We start from the raw sequence: 18157 nt of genomic DNA, 5'->3' as shown, positions 1-18157 counted from the left end.
CTTGAATTACATAAAATAACTGTTTGCTGATGGTAAAGACAAAGAAACATTGTCATTTAATGTTTGGTATACATCTAAAAACGTGGCAGTGCATGGGAAATAAACCTAACTACAATTGACAATCAAACTTTGCACTCAATAACAGCTGCTAGATTGAATTCAGGACTCAAGAATGTGCATAATAACCACTCAGAAAGAAGACAAGAAATCAATAAATATTAGTTTAAGTCAACTGCAAAGTCATCTCAGGAATCAGTCCATATATAGAAATACTCAGTTTTCCTGCGATTATGAAATATAAATGTAATTAACTTGACGTAGCTCAGACTGTCTTGTTGTTGATTGTTAGACTGAATCACTTCAGATTGTGATATGGCAGTGTGGGAACTCATCCGCTATCTTTCTGATGATATCTATTTATAGAGATTAGTGATGGTGACGGTCAGCAGGCAATAAGGCAATCCCTTCCAGAAACTGACTTAATGAGGTTGGCTCATTGTCCAACTATAGTTATTAATAAAAAATCATTCACATATCTTCTTCAGTTTTGTGATTAGGATCCTGTTGATGTCTGAATTAAAATTATGATGAGTGTCCAAATACACTGTTAAATATACTGTAGCCAATATTATAGCTTCTGTAATTATGTGTAAATGTGTGTGGAGGGTTGTGAATCTGTACTTCAATATAGATATTTACCAAGATTTGAATACTATGTAGAATAATATATATGCTGCATAGAATAGTGATTTCTCAATAAGGCTATGACATGATTTAAGTGTGCTCTAAATAATCCCATGTCATGATTTATTTACAAAATATGAAAACATATTGATTTCAAAGAATTAAAAACAGCAATATATGTATTAAGTAACATATTAAATATTAAAAAATGAGGAAAAAAACCCTTCTGAGCAAAATCTTAAGGGTGTGACTTCAGATGTAATCCCCTTTGTAATAATAAAGTAACTGTAATTTAACTACACATTTTTTCTCAGTAACTGTAATGGGTTATAGTTACATTTATTTTGTAATAAAACTACATAACACTGTTACATGTAACTCGTTACTCCCCAACACTGCTCACAGATGATAACATCACCTTACCTAGAGATCATCTTAAGCTATCCTCTTGTGAGTCTGATTAGTGAGTGAATTTTCCAGACCATCAAAGCACAAAGAGGAGGAACATGAAAGATGTCAGAGTAATCCTGTCTCTAATCCTCCTGTCAATACTGGTGGTAACTCACCAAGAAGTTGGTGGGCTGGCATGTGACAAGGAAAGCCTGTTTTGTAGCGTGAGAAGAGGTAGAGAGAGAGAGAGAGAGAGAGAGAGAGAGAGAGAGAGAGAGAGAGAGAGAGAGAGAGAGAGAGAGAGGAGTACAGAAGAATTCCTCATTAAAGACTGATCTCTGGGGACTTTCTCGGTAGAAAGACTCCAAGCGAGCAAATATATCTCCACAAATTATAGTTTTTGCTTGGATGAAATTATGAAAAGCTAAATGAATGTCACGTTTTACATTTAGCTGCTACACAGTTGGATGAGCTGTCAGTTTATTAGGTAAGGGTTAAAACTAATGCCCAATAAATCCTACCTTCATGAGGGTGGTGTGTAAAGTTTTTGTTGAAATATTTCAGAGAGGTGTTAAATGTAGTTCAGTGTTTGGTAAAAAATAAGTTACTGCTGAAATAATGCTGTTAAACCCACATTTTGTTCCTTATGTCATTTTATACATCTTGTGCGTGTAATATAAGCTACATAGTGATGACAACATTTTTTTGGCAACATGTTATTGTCACCCAGTTATACAACATAATACCAACTAATTAATTTAGTAATTAGTTAAAGTAAATCAATAACTATATTTACAGTACAGCTTTAAATGGTAACAGTATATTATAGTTATTTTAAATCCATTAATCAATCAATCTTTATTAATGTAGTGCTAAATCACAACAAAAGTCTTTGTAAGGCACTAAGTCTAGTACAACTTAAAAATTTAAGGGTTAGAAAAAATGTCTGCATCAATTAATCACATCATACACCGTTTCAACAAAACTTGGTCCACATTTATTCAAAAATCCACCTCTACAAATGCCTGATGTCAATGCCACAGAACTTTACAACACACCTCTTTTTGTCTCTTATTATTATTATTATTATCATTATTATTATTACTATTATTATAATTATTTTTAATGTTTTTCTTGGCTGCTGTTGTTATTAATATCATCCTTATCACTGAAATATCCACACATATATACAAGCACTTATAAATACAGAGTACACTCTCACTTACACACACACACACACACACACATACACATGTACAGCATATACACAAAATCTCCCCCATTCTATCCATTTGTCTGTCCGTCTCTTCATCTGTCTGTCTGTCTGTCTGTCTGTCTTGTCTACCTATCTGTCTGTCTGTCTCTTCATCTGTCTGTCTGTCTGTCTTGTCTACCTATCTGTCTGTCTGTCTCTTCATCTGTCTGTCTGTCTGTCTGTTTTGTCTACCTATCTGTCTGTCTGTCTGCTGGTCTGTTCATCAGTATATATGTAAGGCCACACAATAACCCTCCTCCTACTTGTTTACCATCAAAGATCAATGTTACAACACCTGGTGTATTACTATGTAAGTATTTACTTTCTGTTTGATTATTTATACTTCTTCCTTATGTTGTTTGACTTTTTTAGTTCTGTAAATAAAAATAAAGGTGTCATCCAAAAGTGGGCCAAAAACAACAACAACAACAAAAATTAAGTTAAAGAGATCTAACATTCATAAAAAAAATGAATAAAAAAATATAATAAATAAATAATAACAATAGTGAAAAAAATCATCTTGGATTTTATTTCAGATTTAAAGTCTCTTTTAAAACCACGTGGCTGCCATGTTTAACAGATGTTAGATGTAAACACTGTTCTCCATCTGCAGGAACTAACAAAATAAAACTTTAAAGTTTCAAATGCAATGTTTCTATCGCCGCTGTAAGAATCAGAAAGTGCAGACCGAGATTTATAACGTAAGCCAAAGACTTATTTTTAAAGGGAGTTAAAAACACAACTATGTTTAATGAAAATAAACATTTGACAAAGAAATCAAAACTACTATGTCACACAGCTCTGTTTTTATTTAGTTATGTGTCTCTTAATCATCAGTTATGACATTTGCTGGAAAGTGCACATCATCAATTAGGAAATTTAAAATGTCCCCCACCTCCGTCTTTTTGTTGTTTTCACAAAGCTTTCTGTGCAGCTAAATGACATTTGTCGTGGTGGCGCCACTAATTACACTATTACCGAAAAGGCCATTTTGGTATAATTTTAACAAGATCTCAGATGGTAAAAATGATGTAAGATGTTACGAATATGACAGGCAGAAAAGAAAAGGAATAGAAGATCAGAGGGAGAAATAAGTAGAGAGTAAAGTGGTTGGTCTTCTAGCTGGCAGATAAAAACTGCTGGTGTACCCTCATGTGACAGTGTATGGACAGTATGCTGGCTGTGCAGTTCTGCCTGAAGTACTATGTATCAGGGCCACAAGGAGGGGGGGGGGGGGAGGAAGCAGCATGTCATGAGGGAGGAAGGAAAGTCTGTAATAGCCTAATCTTGTCTCTCTGTGTGTGTGTGTGTGTGTGTGTGTGTGTGTGTGTGTGTGTGTGTGTGTGTGTGTGTGTGTGATTCAAACCCACAACATTTTTCTGAAAGTTTAGTTATATTGTTTGAGTTTTTTTACACTTTTATTTGAGTATTGAATGAATAGTTCTTCTTTAAAGCTGCAGTGGAGAACTTTAACATGTAAATGACATTCAAGCCCTTGCAAAACGAGTTCACACAATGCTGATTAAGCCTGATCACTGCCAGATAAAGCTTTCTCTGAATTTTGACAGTACACAAAGTTTTTAAATCTGCTGCCAATGGTGACATTCCCACGCTGGCCAGACGAAGCACACTGCACATGCTCTCAGCTCTATGAACAGAGCATGAACACTAGAAACTTCTGTCAGCTGTGCCAGCTAACTTTCGGTTAACCATCTGCTAATCTGAATGGGGATAATATTATTTAATTGTGCTGCTTTTTTAGACTATCCAAATGTTATCAAACCAAATGGATCAGATTCTGATGATAATTATGATAAAAAGACTCACTTGCAGGGGTTGTGTGATGCTCAGTTCAGTGCTTCAGTTCTTTATTGTCCCTAAATGACAAATTTGACTTGTAGTAGAGACCAAAAACACAAACACAACATACAAGAGGACATAGGAAATTAATCAAAATCTGTTCGCTAAGAGTGTCAAATAATTTATCAACTGTTATATAGCTGCAACAGAAGCGATGGAGTAGACTAATGCGGAGTCAAAGGGGGAGACAAAAGTCCTGCAGTCCAGTTTTAAAGGGAAATGTCTGTATTTTTCAACTTTTCATCTGTTAGTGTCAAAGTGACTAATGGGGGACAACATTTTTTAAAACTGGTCCAGTATTAAGCGAGACCGCTGGAGCTGGCAGACACTGAACGGGCTGCGATGTAATCCGACGGGGCAACAGCACTTAGAAGTGTTCAGATTGTAATTCTAAATGTCTGATAACACTATGGAAAGAGAGGTACAGAGAAATAAAAGGTTTTTTACACTTTTGCTTGATCTGGTGTGTTTTATTGTCTAACCAGGTTTTGCTCAAGAAGTCTCGTTTCAAGACTTTGACATTTCAAGATTCACGTCTGGTTTTAAAATCTTGCAATAGGTGAACTGTTGTCAAAATCAATACACATTTAACACTTATAGTAACAATATGAGCCTGTCAGTGTTAAAAATAAGCATTTTTAGTGGACGTACACTGATGGGTGTTATTGCCCCGTCAGATTTCATTGCAGCCTGTTTCTCGGCTGTCGGCTGAAGTGCTCTTGTTCAATACTGGACCAATTTCAAAAATTGTTGTCCCCATTAGTCACTTAAACACAAAATGCTGGAAAAATAGGCTGTAGGTTGAAAAATACTGAAGTTTCCCTTAAGGGAATTAGGCCTTTAATTGACTTTCCCCTGCAGTGAATGGCGTGAGCGGGGTCAGAAAAGAACAAGGAGCATCAATCAAGCATAATCATTTTTGCCTGAAAGTCAGAGTGGACAGCCAATCAAATTAGCACTTTGGCAGGACAGAGGGGTACTTTGCCCACTCAAATGTTCCTTTGATGCGACAATATCAGAGGTATGACGCATGGAGAGTCCCATTTGTGTAAAGACGTATCCTGGTTAAAGGTTTTTTTAAAAAGGACAAGAACAGTTTTTGTATCATGTAATGATGTGGATGATGTTTCAGCCACTCATTGAAATTGTATTTTGGAATAGAAATTGTTTTATTTTGAGGCTAATTGGAACTCAGTAGAAAAAAACAAAAACACACGCATCAACTTTGCGCATTTAGCAAATGGTTCCCTGGAAACCAGCTCATAAAATATCTGCAATTCTCAGCTTCAGCACAATAGAAATGTCAGTCCTCAAAGACTATTATCAGTCAACTGCTGCCAGTATTGATGTCCACATCATGCAATAATGTGTCCTGTATATGTACTTCTCAGCTTTGGGCGTTCAGTTCAGAAACACAACAGCATGACACTATTTCCTGTTAAATTAGTCAACATCCTTTATATTACCCATCAGTCTTAAAAGAAAGAAGGGGGTGGATGGATTTCAAGATATTTCTTACATCTTAATGATTGTTGAAAAGATACATTTTCAGTGATTTGATAATGATCACTAAACTGATCAGATTATACCATCCTGACTGACAGAGAACAGCACGGGCTGCGTGACATTTTAGAAACCAGCGGATACAGACACAGAGATAGCACAGGCAGATTGTGATGAAAAGGAGAAATGATTTACATGGCATTAGAAGTGGCATTTTTTTAATAGTGGGAATTGTCGATTTCTTTAACAGAAGAGGTCAAACCTGTGGTGAGTTCCTGAAACCATTTTAAAGGTTTGTTTTGTCTTTCCTGGGGGGATAGATACTTGTTAAATCATATGTTTAGCAGCAGCAACTACATAGTTTGAAATGAAGTCGAGAGCAACTGGGAAATGAATATGGTGGTAATAGATTAGCTGTGTAAAAAAGAGTGTCACCAACAGAAATCCATTTAAAATTCAAGGAAAGAGCAATCTGCATGGAAACTGTTGGTTTTGTGCCATTTCATTAACAATATCATTATGTTGCATGTTGTTAACATCCTCAAGGATGATGATTTTCAAGTGTCATGCCCTTTCCATAAAAGCGTTAATCTAGGACCACCCCAACTGTTCTGTGCTCAAGAAGGTACTCGAGTTTAAGGCCGGGTGGTCCTGATTAAATCTATTACTAAAATAATTTAAACAAAGTAAACAAAAGCATCGACTCTCAGGATTTCTCCACACATTTATTTAGCTCTCTTGTCCTTTCATTTTATTACCTGTTTGTCCATTCAAGTGCAAATCACTGTTGGTATGTTTGCAGGGTCTCAGGGTGACTTCTGCTCCACTGTTGAATCTGATTAATTATTTGGATATCATGTAACAAATACTTTATGCAGAAAACCTGCAGATGCAAACTTCAATATACACTGAGGACCAGACAGTGTTTCAGACCTCACAGAGGGGTCTGTTTAGCATCTTGCCACAATGTTTTCCTGCACACCGTCAGCTGGAGCTGCGGTGGTTCACCCAACTGACAGACATATAGCATTTGCACAGCTGGGCCCGGCTATGACACACGCACACGCACACACACACACACACACACACACACACACACACACACACACACACACACACACACATGTGATGTATGCAAACTTAGCCCAATTAGCCTGTATACCACTATAGCCAGCAGGTCTCAGTTTATGTAACTGTATGTACAAACTGTGCTTTCCAAGATACCTAAGCCATGTGTTTCACCACAAGGCTGCATGTTATAATTCACACCACTGAAATATAATTGGCTGATACTGTAATATGTGTGTTCAGCAAAGACTATGAAATTTCAACTTCTTTGTTTTTTGTTCTCGTTCTTATCCCTGCTGAAATTCCCTTGTTTTCACATAAGGAAAACTGCATCAAGTTTCCTTATGTGAAAATCTGCCAAGAAATTGAGAATAGTTACTTTCAGTTATTGTAACAAACACTTATTTTTTTTATTACTGACAACCTATGAAAGTCAAATATAGTGACAAATCTTACTACAAGTCACCAGAGCCCAGGGAAAGTTCTGCTCTCTGTCAAAAAGCAGCGTTCAATGTAATAAGAAACAAATCTGCTCATTATAAGAACTTTATCCAGCAAATGTCCCTACTTGAAAACCACTTACATTGTTAATTGATTATTAAAATGACCATTAATTGATACATTTTCAGTGATTTGTGTCTGACAAATAATAGAGAAGCCTGTTTCTTTTAACTGCCATGTTTATTTGATGTCTTATTATTTCTTTTGTCCCACCCTGCGGGGCAGCAAGAGGTCATGAACTCAGTCATGTTGCTCGGTCTCAGCAGTGAGCCCACCATCAAACTGTCAATAACCTTTAGAGGAACTTCTGCTTGGCTGGACATACATCACTTTGGATCATGTTCACTGTGTCACCGTCCACTTTTTTTTAGCCTATATATATAAGCTGTAGAGTAGCTGTGCCATTACATTCATCACTGTGACCATGACCCAGAGATGCACATGCATGAACCGCATGTTACCCCGTTTCTAATAAAACTCGTTAAAGCCTATATCAACATGGCTTTGTTTATTTGCCTTTGTTTGTTGTCTTGTTTGTTTCTTTGGCCTTCAATCATTCGGTCAGCTGGAGACAATTACTTACATAACAAACAAACGACCGGTCATGTCATCATGCTATGATAAACAAATACAATGAACGACTCCATCATTCAGAAAGCAAAGGCATACCACACTGAGGAAAAAACACTGCAGACGAAATGTTAATCACAATTTTACCACGAAGCAAAGCAAAAACCTGCCATAAGAGCGTAATGTAATTGTATGAAACGTGGACCTCACCTTTAGGAAATCCATCCTTGCACATTCAGTCTGCAGCCAAATCCCCCACTGTACAAAAATGAAACAAGTTTGCGCGTCCTCGTCCGGCAAAGTGTCCCCCGCATGAATACGCAAGCTTTCACATAATCATGAAATCATTTTAAAATACAGCGCAGGTTGAATGTAAATGTTGCAGCAGACATCCCTGGAGCGCACAGAGAGACGCGAGTTCAGTGTAGTGCGGTCACTGAGGGACTCAACCAGCCTCCTCCCAATCCCATTTCACCCCACCTACATGTACCTACCTCTCTCTCTCTCTCTCTCTCTCTCTCTCTCTCTCTCTCTTGCACTCTCAGTGGCTCACCTGAAGGATTGTGTTATAGTGTTCAGCCTCTTATTGGTGGATTTTTTTTTATTGTTATACAGCAGGGTGTTTTCAGGGTTACTAAAAAGCAGCTGCTCACTCTGGTTCCCAAAATCCCAAATTCCATGTTTCCTGATGCAATGGGAAATAAATAATTTGACAGTTTTCTTTTTATAGATAAATATGAATAAATCAGACATTAGACACAGGGAAAAATACCTGAACAGGTATAGTAACTCTTTCATTCCTTTCACGGTGAATCTGCTTAACAAGGAGGATGTAAGTGCCAGTGAAAAGCTCCATCTAATGACACTAGGGGAAGCAGCTCCATTAGTACATTTAAAACCACCTTTTAAAAAGTCTGCTAAAAGCTTCTCAGCTCTGTAACCCCTGACTCTACATTGTATGTGATGTGCTATTGTGTGTGTCATTGTATTTTTGTATGTGTCCTGTGTGTTTTTGTCATGGTGCTCTTTTAAAAAAAATATTGACCTACTGAAGAAACTGCAGATGAAAATTAGGTATAACTTTAAGCTACCATTGCTATAGTATATCAAATGTGCACGGTCCCAATACACAAATAAGTACTACTAAAATGAGTGGCAGTGTTTCATGCACTTGAATGCAGCTAAACGCATGTATGTCTGCACTTGTTATGCACTTTGAGGTGTGGTCGTATGTATCTTATTTTATATATCTTACTGTATGTATGTCCAAGACAAATTTCCTAAGGGGATAAACTAAGTAACCTTGTATTTTGAGATCAGGTTTCATGCACTTTCAATTCCATGTTAATCTTTTTATAATATTTCACTGTAAAGGATAATTGCTTGATCACTCAATTAACACACACAAAGGGCGTAGTAAGGTTATAAAATAATATAATCAAATAATCCAATCAGAAATCATATCAATCATATTTCTGAGAGACAGAGAAATACATACCACCTAGTTTTTTTCAATCTCTATTTTACAATTTGGAAGGTTTTTACGTACCCTTGTACAGACTCAGAAATAAATGGAACTAATCCTAAAAGTAAGCGAACAACCGTCAGATAGAAACAAGGTTCAAGAGTTCAACTAGTCTAGGAATAGTATTATAACAGAACGATGGCGGACAGCAGCATGACAAAAAAAACATTGCTATCACATTGGATTAGAGATCAAACTACATTATAATCTACTGGCCTGCAAATCAACATATTAAAGAGGTTGAAATCTACACTGATCTATATGATTTGTCCACTGGCTCAGACAAAAACACAACATAAACTACCAGTTAAACAATCTACTGTATCATTTTACACAGCAAGGAGCAATGTTTAAAATCGACACAGCATGTGAAGGCCCATGATGCATTGACCTCCTCTCTCCTCCTCCTCTCTCTCTCTCTCTATTTGTCCATATCCATGTACCATTAATGCATTTCACTTACTTCATTTCTTCCCCCAGGAGATTTTTGTGCTCTCTAAGGTTTCACTTGGAGGGCTGTCCTGTTGAGATGAAGATCATAAAGACCCTGTAGTGCTTCAAATTCATGCCATTAGTCATACTTCTATTACTTTTAGTGATGTTGTTGATGTGCCTCTCTGTGTGTGTCTCACTCTTACTCACATACTCTCTCTCCTCCTCTTTCTCTCTTTTTTCTTTCTCTCTCAACCTAAGCGGTCAAGGCAGATGGCCGCCCACCTGGAGCTCGGTTCTGCTGGAGGTTTCTTCGGGTTAACAGAGAGTTTTTGTTGCCAAGTGTTTGCTCATGGGAGAAGGTCAGGTCTCTTTAAATAAAATTACAGAGTACAGTCTGGACCTGATGTGGTGCTATATATAAATAAAATTGTTGAAAACAAACTAACACTAGGAACACCATTGGATACACACACGAATTACATCAAATGATATTATACTATTTAAATCTATGAATGATCAACCAATAATATTATAAATACACCAACATATTTTAGACAATGAAAGTAAAGTGAGGATGCTTTCAAAAACAGTGCTATTAATAGTTTTTTATTTGTCAGTTAATACAAATTTAACCCTTGCATACTGTTCAGGGTCAAATTTGACCCATTTTTACATTTGAGAGCTGTAAAAACACCATATACACATTTCTTTTTTCCCTTTTTTTTAATAAATTTTTTATTGACAAAATATAGGTAGAAATTCAACAATAGTACAAGTTTTGAATTTTAAAACAGCACACTTTAAAACAGCGACTTCCCCAAGAAATAAAAAGGAAACAATACAAATATACACATATAATACAGGACATGATAAAAATGTGTCATATACATTAATGCTGCACTCTTTCTCTAACCAAACAGAGTTAAGTATATAACTATTATTATTATGAATTATATGTTAATAATATATGTTTTGAGTTTAGTGGTGTTGTTATAATGACACAAAATGGTTGCATACCTGACTTGTTGCTCCTCCGGTCAAGTGGAACGATTGAGTGTTTTTGTTTGTACCCCGACATTCATTTCTGTGCCACCCCCCACTTTAAGTTTGGTTAAAATATCGCCCTTTTGTCACTGCAGTCTATGGGAGAGGGGCTCGTATGTGTAACTGATTGACCGGAGGATTTTGTCGTTTGTTGCTGTGATCAGAATAAAGAGTGGTCATGTTCAAAGTCATCCTGCCTGAGTCTCTGCATCTACACAATGCACACACACGACATGTCAACCACCACTGGTTACACTTCCTTAACGCTGCTTCTCAGCCAGAGAAACATCTACATGCACCACCTCTCAACCTCCGTCGCTCCATGCATAACCCTTCACAGTCACCTCCTCGTCGCTACGGTCTACCACAGCGCCGTCTGCTGGTGTGGTGATGGCTGACTGAATGGGCAGCTCTTGGATGGCCTGAGCAGACTTCAGTGTCCCAGTCTGTCCCAGGGGAGAAGCACTTGTAGACGTTCTGCTGCCAGTGGCTGCTGCTCTCCTCTGCACTTATTATGATCTTACCCAGCCACTTTACATTGTGTGTGTCCACTGTACTCGGTACCACAACGCGGACAGGGAAGCCATGGTCAGCTGGACACTCCTGGCCATTCAAGAGCTGATGGGGGGGGGGGGGGGGTCACACATCAGTATATCACAACAACACAAAGAGAGGCCTTACAATGAACAGGCCTTACAATGTATATACAAAATTATACCTGTCAGTACCGTGACACCCTGACTCAACCCCCAAAATGCCTTCAAGTTGTGCCATGGACTCAATCAAGCGGTACACTGGCCTAATGACTCTGCCAAACCGTGGGGTAAGTTGGAAATCTGTATTGGATGTCTTAAGCGAACTGGAAGGCACAGGAGATGGATGTGGAGGCTCATCGACAGGAGACTGCTCATGGACCCACGAGGCAGTGCGACCTTTGTCCACATCATCAACACTTGAGAGTGAACCAGCAAGGGATGGCTCAACTGTAAGCAGAAGAAACCTGATGTGTCTCCCTGATTTCCCTTTAAAACAGTAGCAGTTCTCTAAAGTACACCTCTACACAGTTGCTTACAAGTGTAAATGAGGGAAAAATGAAAGCGCCTGCTGTATGTTTACTTGTGCGTGTTGATGTCAGAGAGCATTGTAAAATGTAAATGACTAATACTGTGTTATTGCTTGTAAATGGCAATGTTCATAAAGAAACTGAACACTGTACATGGTATCACTGTGATTTACTGTTACATACAGGCACCAGGTTTCTAAAGAACTTTTCCCATAGCAAGATTTCAAGTTATTAAATAATAAGCATGAAGTAAAGTGGTGCGAGGCCTCATCAGGATATATGTGGTACCTCTGACAGGAAGACATTATTTTAAAGCCCAGTGCTGACCAAAAGATATTTAGAAATCAGTGAGTTGCACAACACTCATAACTTATAGCAACTTACAAGGAACCTGAAAACTGAAAATCATTTCTTAACCTTTACATACTGTTCAGGGTCAAATTTGACCAATTTGTACATCTGAGAGTTGTAAAAATACTTTTTCTTAACATATATGACACATATTTATCCAAAATTGAATTCTTCACATTTAATATAGTGCGTTGAAATAGCTCTCATGTTTTATGTAACGTTGGACCATGATACAGTGTTTTTTATGAAGATTTTTTCTCTCATAAAAACTAAATAATAAACTCTCTCTATTCTTTGAAAGGATAAATCATGTTTATCTGTGACTGATGAGGTCTTTATGAATTATTTGTGGTTCAGAAGTTTGGTATAGAGACTACATATATGAGGAAATACTGTGACGGGTGAGAATAAGAACAGTATGTGAGGGTTAAAAATTGAGACACTGACACACAGTGAGATTTTTATTCTGTGCAAAGTTTTCACGACAGAAACAACAGTCAGACAACATTATTCTAACATTTATAACCTCACCCTGCACGTCAGCAGCAGACAACACTTCAGTATCTGTCTGCAGGCAGTCTATTCCTCTATACTGTTCCGCAGTGCCAACAGCATTTGTACATTTACTCCAAAAGTTATGTCACAGTGTTTGCCGTTTCACAAAAGACCATATTTACCAGTCACACACACACACACACACACACACACATACACACACACACACACACTCCCGACAAAAACACCCATCCTCATGTTTGTGTGCTGAATGTAAATCCATACCGCTGCCCACAGACAGACACACTGAGTCATGCTGTGACAGGGAGATGGGTTACTATGGTGTTTCCAAACAAAGGTTGAAGATTGAAGCTTTAGTGGGTGAAAAAAATGCACCTAGACCACAGAACAAAAGACCCGAGACTGTATTTACAATGTTGGTAATGAGTGATAAAGTACTCCTACTGCAACTGCTATCAACTCTTGTCTCTCCTCTGGTGTCATTCCCATTGCCCTCAAAACTGCTGTAGTAACCCCCATCCTGAAAAAACCTGAACTGGATCCTGCTGTCCTCTCCAACTACCGACCCATCTTCAATCTCCCTTTCCTTGCTAAAATAATGGAAAAGATTGTTGCCTCCCAACTGGAATCTTTTCTGTTCTCACACTCTCTCGATGAGCCATTTCAATTGGGTTTCTATAAAACACTACAGCACTGAAACGGCTCTCGTGCATGTAGTCAACGATCTCCTCCTCTCCGCTGACGCTGGTTCATACAATATTCTCCTTCTCCTTGATCTAAGTGCTTCTTTTGATATGGTTAATCACCATGTACTCATCTCCCGTCTCTCTTCAATAGGAATCTCTCTACAATGGCTTCAATCATACCTCTCTGACAGAAAACAGTTCATCTCATTGGTCCATACAAATCCTCCGTCTTTCCAGTCACCTGTGGTGTCCCGCAGGGTTCTGTTCTTGGTCCCCTCCTGTTCGTTCTGTACATCTTACCCATTGGTCGGATCATTCGCACCCACGGTCTCAGTTTCCATTGTTACGTAGATGACATACAGCTCTACATACACTCTCATTCCCCCATAGATTCCCCCTCCTGAAGCTCAGCAAATTATCTGTCAGATCTACAAACTTGGATGCATAATAACTTTCTCAAACTTAACTCCTCCAAAACTGAAGTACTGGTCATTGGTTCCAAATCCTCCCTTCCTAAACCCTCCACTTTGCACATCGGCAACCTATCCCTCATCCCCGCATCAGCAGTCAGAAATCTCGGCATCCTGTTTGACTCCACTCTGTCCTCTGTCACCATATTAAATCCATCACAAAGACATCCTTCTTCCACCTCCGCAACATTGCACGTCTCCACCCATTCATGTCAAACTCAGATGCTCAGACCCTGGTTCATTCATTCATCATGTCACGCATTGATTACTGTAACTCCCTTTTTTCTGGACTCCCAGCAAAATCCACCTAAAAACTACAATACATCCAGAACTCAGCAGCCAGAATCCTTACTCATACTTCACGCACGGCCCATATCACCCCCATCCTCTCCCAACTGTACTGGCTACCGGTACCGTCACACATAAAATACAAAATCCTACTTCTCACCTTCAAAGCCCTCTATAACCTGGCTCCAACATATCTCTGTGAACTCCTGTCACCCTACTCTCCCCCTCGGTCCCTCAGATCCTCGACCTCCAACCTCCTCCTCACAGTCCCACGCACCAAACGGTCCTTCAGCACCACGGCCCCCAAGCTCTGGAACTCTCTCCCACAATCCCTTCATAATTGCCCCTCTCCATTTTCAAGTCCCAGTTAAAAACCTTTCTCTTCAATGAACACTTCTCTTCGTCTTCTTCTGCTCAGTCTTGGTTTTTAGTTTAGGCCACTGTTTCTGGTTCTGGCTTAATGTAATATCACCTGTCACTGTGTTGGTCTATCAGATACATGCAAATGAACATATGGGATAGTTATCTGCATGATAACTTAGTGTTTACCTTTTAAGATTCAAGAAAGATAAAATTATTGATGCCATAATGGATTAACATAAGAGTAGAGATTACTGTGTGGAGTTGGATGTTTGATCAACCTTCAAACTGAACTTTCTCATTAGTATTTCATAATACGTCTGGAGTGTTAAAGTGTCTATTTACTCCACGTGGAAACTAATTTAGCTTTGAGCTTTATTTATGTATGTATTTATGCGGGTATAGGCAATTCTCATTACCTTGGTTGTTGTCATGTACTGTATGTATTGACACATCGGATATATTACATTGATTCCCACTAATTAAAGAAAGCTGGATGTTGTCTCACGCTTCATCAGTGCGGACTCAGAGTGTAGCATGTTTATGCCAGAAAACAGATTAAAAAACATGAACGACCCCCTTGATGATTTGAGAATAAACACAATCAGCCGCACCCTTTTCCTGCCAAAACACTCCAACAAGAAGTTTGTGCTCTGTTTGATCTAAAAGACGAGAATATTATATGTGTTTTTACATGTAGTGAACTTTAAAAGGTGTGTTGCAATTCCATACTAGACTGGTAGTGAACGGCATGTACATAATGTATGAGTACACACTGTATACAAATGTTGACAATGCACTATTTGCTAAGTTATTATTAAAGGATTTACTTTACTGAACAGGACATGTTGCAAAGCGGATGTAAATCAGACTTCAGGACAATGATGATTCCAGCTTTAGGAGGATTATGTGACCCTCAGACAGTCTGCTTGACCTTGACAATGTGTCTACGGTACAATGATGGGTTTTTTTGTGTCCATGTGATTTAGTCAAATTACATTTTTTTGTGGACCCAGCATCAAATTTATGCTTTTAATCCATTTTGAGAGAATATATTAGAGGATTATGGCTAAAATGTCAAAGTGGTGTAACCATAAAAACTTGTACCTGTACCAAACAATTAAACTTGCTTAAAAACGCTAAATTCTCAATTAAACACCATATCAACTAGTTTGGCATGATCTTACATTATAACCTTTTTTATATTAAATAAAGGTAATGGAATACAATTGTTCTACGTATTACATTTAATCTGGGAAATCATGTAAATCAGGAAACATTTTATTTCTTTAAAATGTAGTAATTATTTGTATAAGTACACTTAAATACACTGTAGGTGGATAAAATATTTAATATTTATCATTCTTATACACTGTGTTACACCATTTGACATTTATCAGGAGCATTCAGTCTTACTTTTGGTTTTTAAAAAACGTTGCAAATGTCATTTCAAATGACATAAAATCAACAAAGACGCAAAAAGTACATTTTAACCTAATGCATGCTTTTAAGACAATTTTTTAAGATATTTTTGAATTACTCATCCACTGACCAATATATATAGTCTTGTAATCATCAGAGTGCATTCAGCCTTTCTCATAGAGAACATTGTGACTTGCAACGTGCCTAATCATGTTGATAATGGCTGCATTTATGCTACTGTCTGCCCTTGTGTTGTGCATGCTGCCTCTATGACCCTGTTGACACCCTGTTGTAAACCTGAGTTGCACTGGGACACATTTGACCACACACCTTTTGTAGACTAAACACTAATGCATCCCCAAAATACATCATTAATTCAGGACATGGCGGTTGCTTTTGTAAACACTTGGAAGAATGGAGATGCACGTGGTTGGAGTAATCTGAACAGTTGGAATAGCCTGTACATGTATATTTGAATCAGAAGAGACAAATGAAAAAAGAAAAAGAGTTATTTATCAGAGCAAGATGCTCTGCTCCTGGTTCAAGTGTTATACCTGAGTTTGACTGACTGTTAAACTGTGATAACGTACACGAAGCACATAACACGCAGGGAGAACAGTACAAGCACCAAAATCTAAGTTCAGCTGTTTTTCATGGATACTGACATGATTTATAAGAGAGATCATTTCCTATAAAGCAAGATTGATGTCTCATTTGATAATGTATTCATTATTTCATGTAGGTATTGGAATATAAATTTTTACGAAAAAAGTCCAAATCTGGCATGGGCTTAATTGGTACTGTGACACCATTGAAGCCCATGTGTGCTCCAAATAAGCAATTATAAAAACTATGTTGATATCAAAGAATTAAAAACAGCAGTATATGTATTCAGTAACATGATAAATATTAAAATATGAAGAAAAATCCCTCCTACCAAATGCTGACCTTTATCACTGCCATGTCATATCAAATCATGTTAAATTACTTCAGGTCACACAACACATCACTTTACAGTACATTAATTTATGTCATCTCTCATTACAGCTGTTCACACAACATCTGGGTACTTCACATGATGGCACATGATGTCATTTACATGTGTTGTTAAACCCACACAGAAACCTATTGGCCAATTATATAGAAATGGTTATTCCTCTAATCAATCTGGATAACATATCATCTTAAATTAATCATATTTCAAGTATTCAGTTAGAGACAGGAGAGGCAATGTACACACGGTTAAATGGTAAAATGAAAAAAATATATAATAACCTCCACATGTTTTTGGAGAATTATTATTCATCCTATTTAAATTACTACAGAGGCCCTTTTTTCCCTGCTGTGGGCAAAAAAACACAAATCAGCAGGAATTACTCTCTCTCTCTCTCTCTCTGTCTCTCTCTCTCTCTCTCGCTCTCGCTCTCTCTTTCTCTCCACAGTCATTGCAAAGCCTTTTATTTGTTTGTTGACATAATTAGTAGCGTTATCGCCTTACTCTGATGACTAGCTTGGGGGGCTTATGATGCTTGTCAGTGATTTGATTGAATTTGCCAAAGTTTTACATAATCCGCTGGGAAGTTATACTAGATTTCTACAGTCTGGCCTGTTGACATTATTGAGATTTAAGATTTGCATGTCTGTGTAGCCGAATGCTGTAAGATTTGTATGAAATAAACAGCTGTTATTCTGTCTTGTCCATACTGTCTGGTCTCTGGCCTATGGTTTGTTACCTATATCCCAGTAATTAAAACATACATGTTTGTTTTTATTCACAAACAAGATTAATTATATTTTCTAGTCCCTTTTTCCTAATTATAGTATATGTTTCCTGAGGTGCACTTTTTGAAAACTCTTCCTACACATTCTAGTATGACCACTTGAGGGCAGCATAATATTGTACTCTGATTCTTGCTTTGCATTTTTCATACTTCTGTTGCAGACCGACATCTCGACTAAGCAGCGGACCTTGGGAGGGGGGGGGGGGGGGGGGGGGGCTTCTCTGTTGCTGCCCCCACTCTGGAACTCACTACCTCCGTACTGGTCTCGTCAAATTCAAATCACCTCTCAAGACTCACCTTTGCAAATTTGCTTTTAATATTTGATTGTTTTGATGCTGTCTTTTCTTTCTTTTTTTTCTATGTTGTTTCTTCTTCTTCTCTGCAT

The sequence above is a fragment of the Scomber japonicus genome, chromosome 6 (assembly GCF_027409825.1).
Source record: "Scomber japonicus isolate fScoJap1 chromosome 6, fScoJap1.pri, whole genome shotgun sequence".
Classification (NCBI taxonomy): domain Eukaryota; kingdom Metazoa; phylum Chordata; class Actinopteri; order Scombriformes; family Scombridae; genus Scomber; species Scomber japonicus.
The sequence above is the reverse complement of the archived record's forward strand: the minus strand, read 5'-3'. Positions refer to the sequence as shown.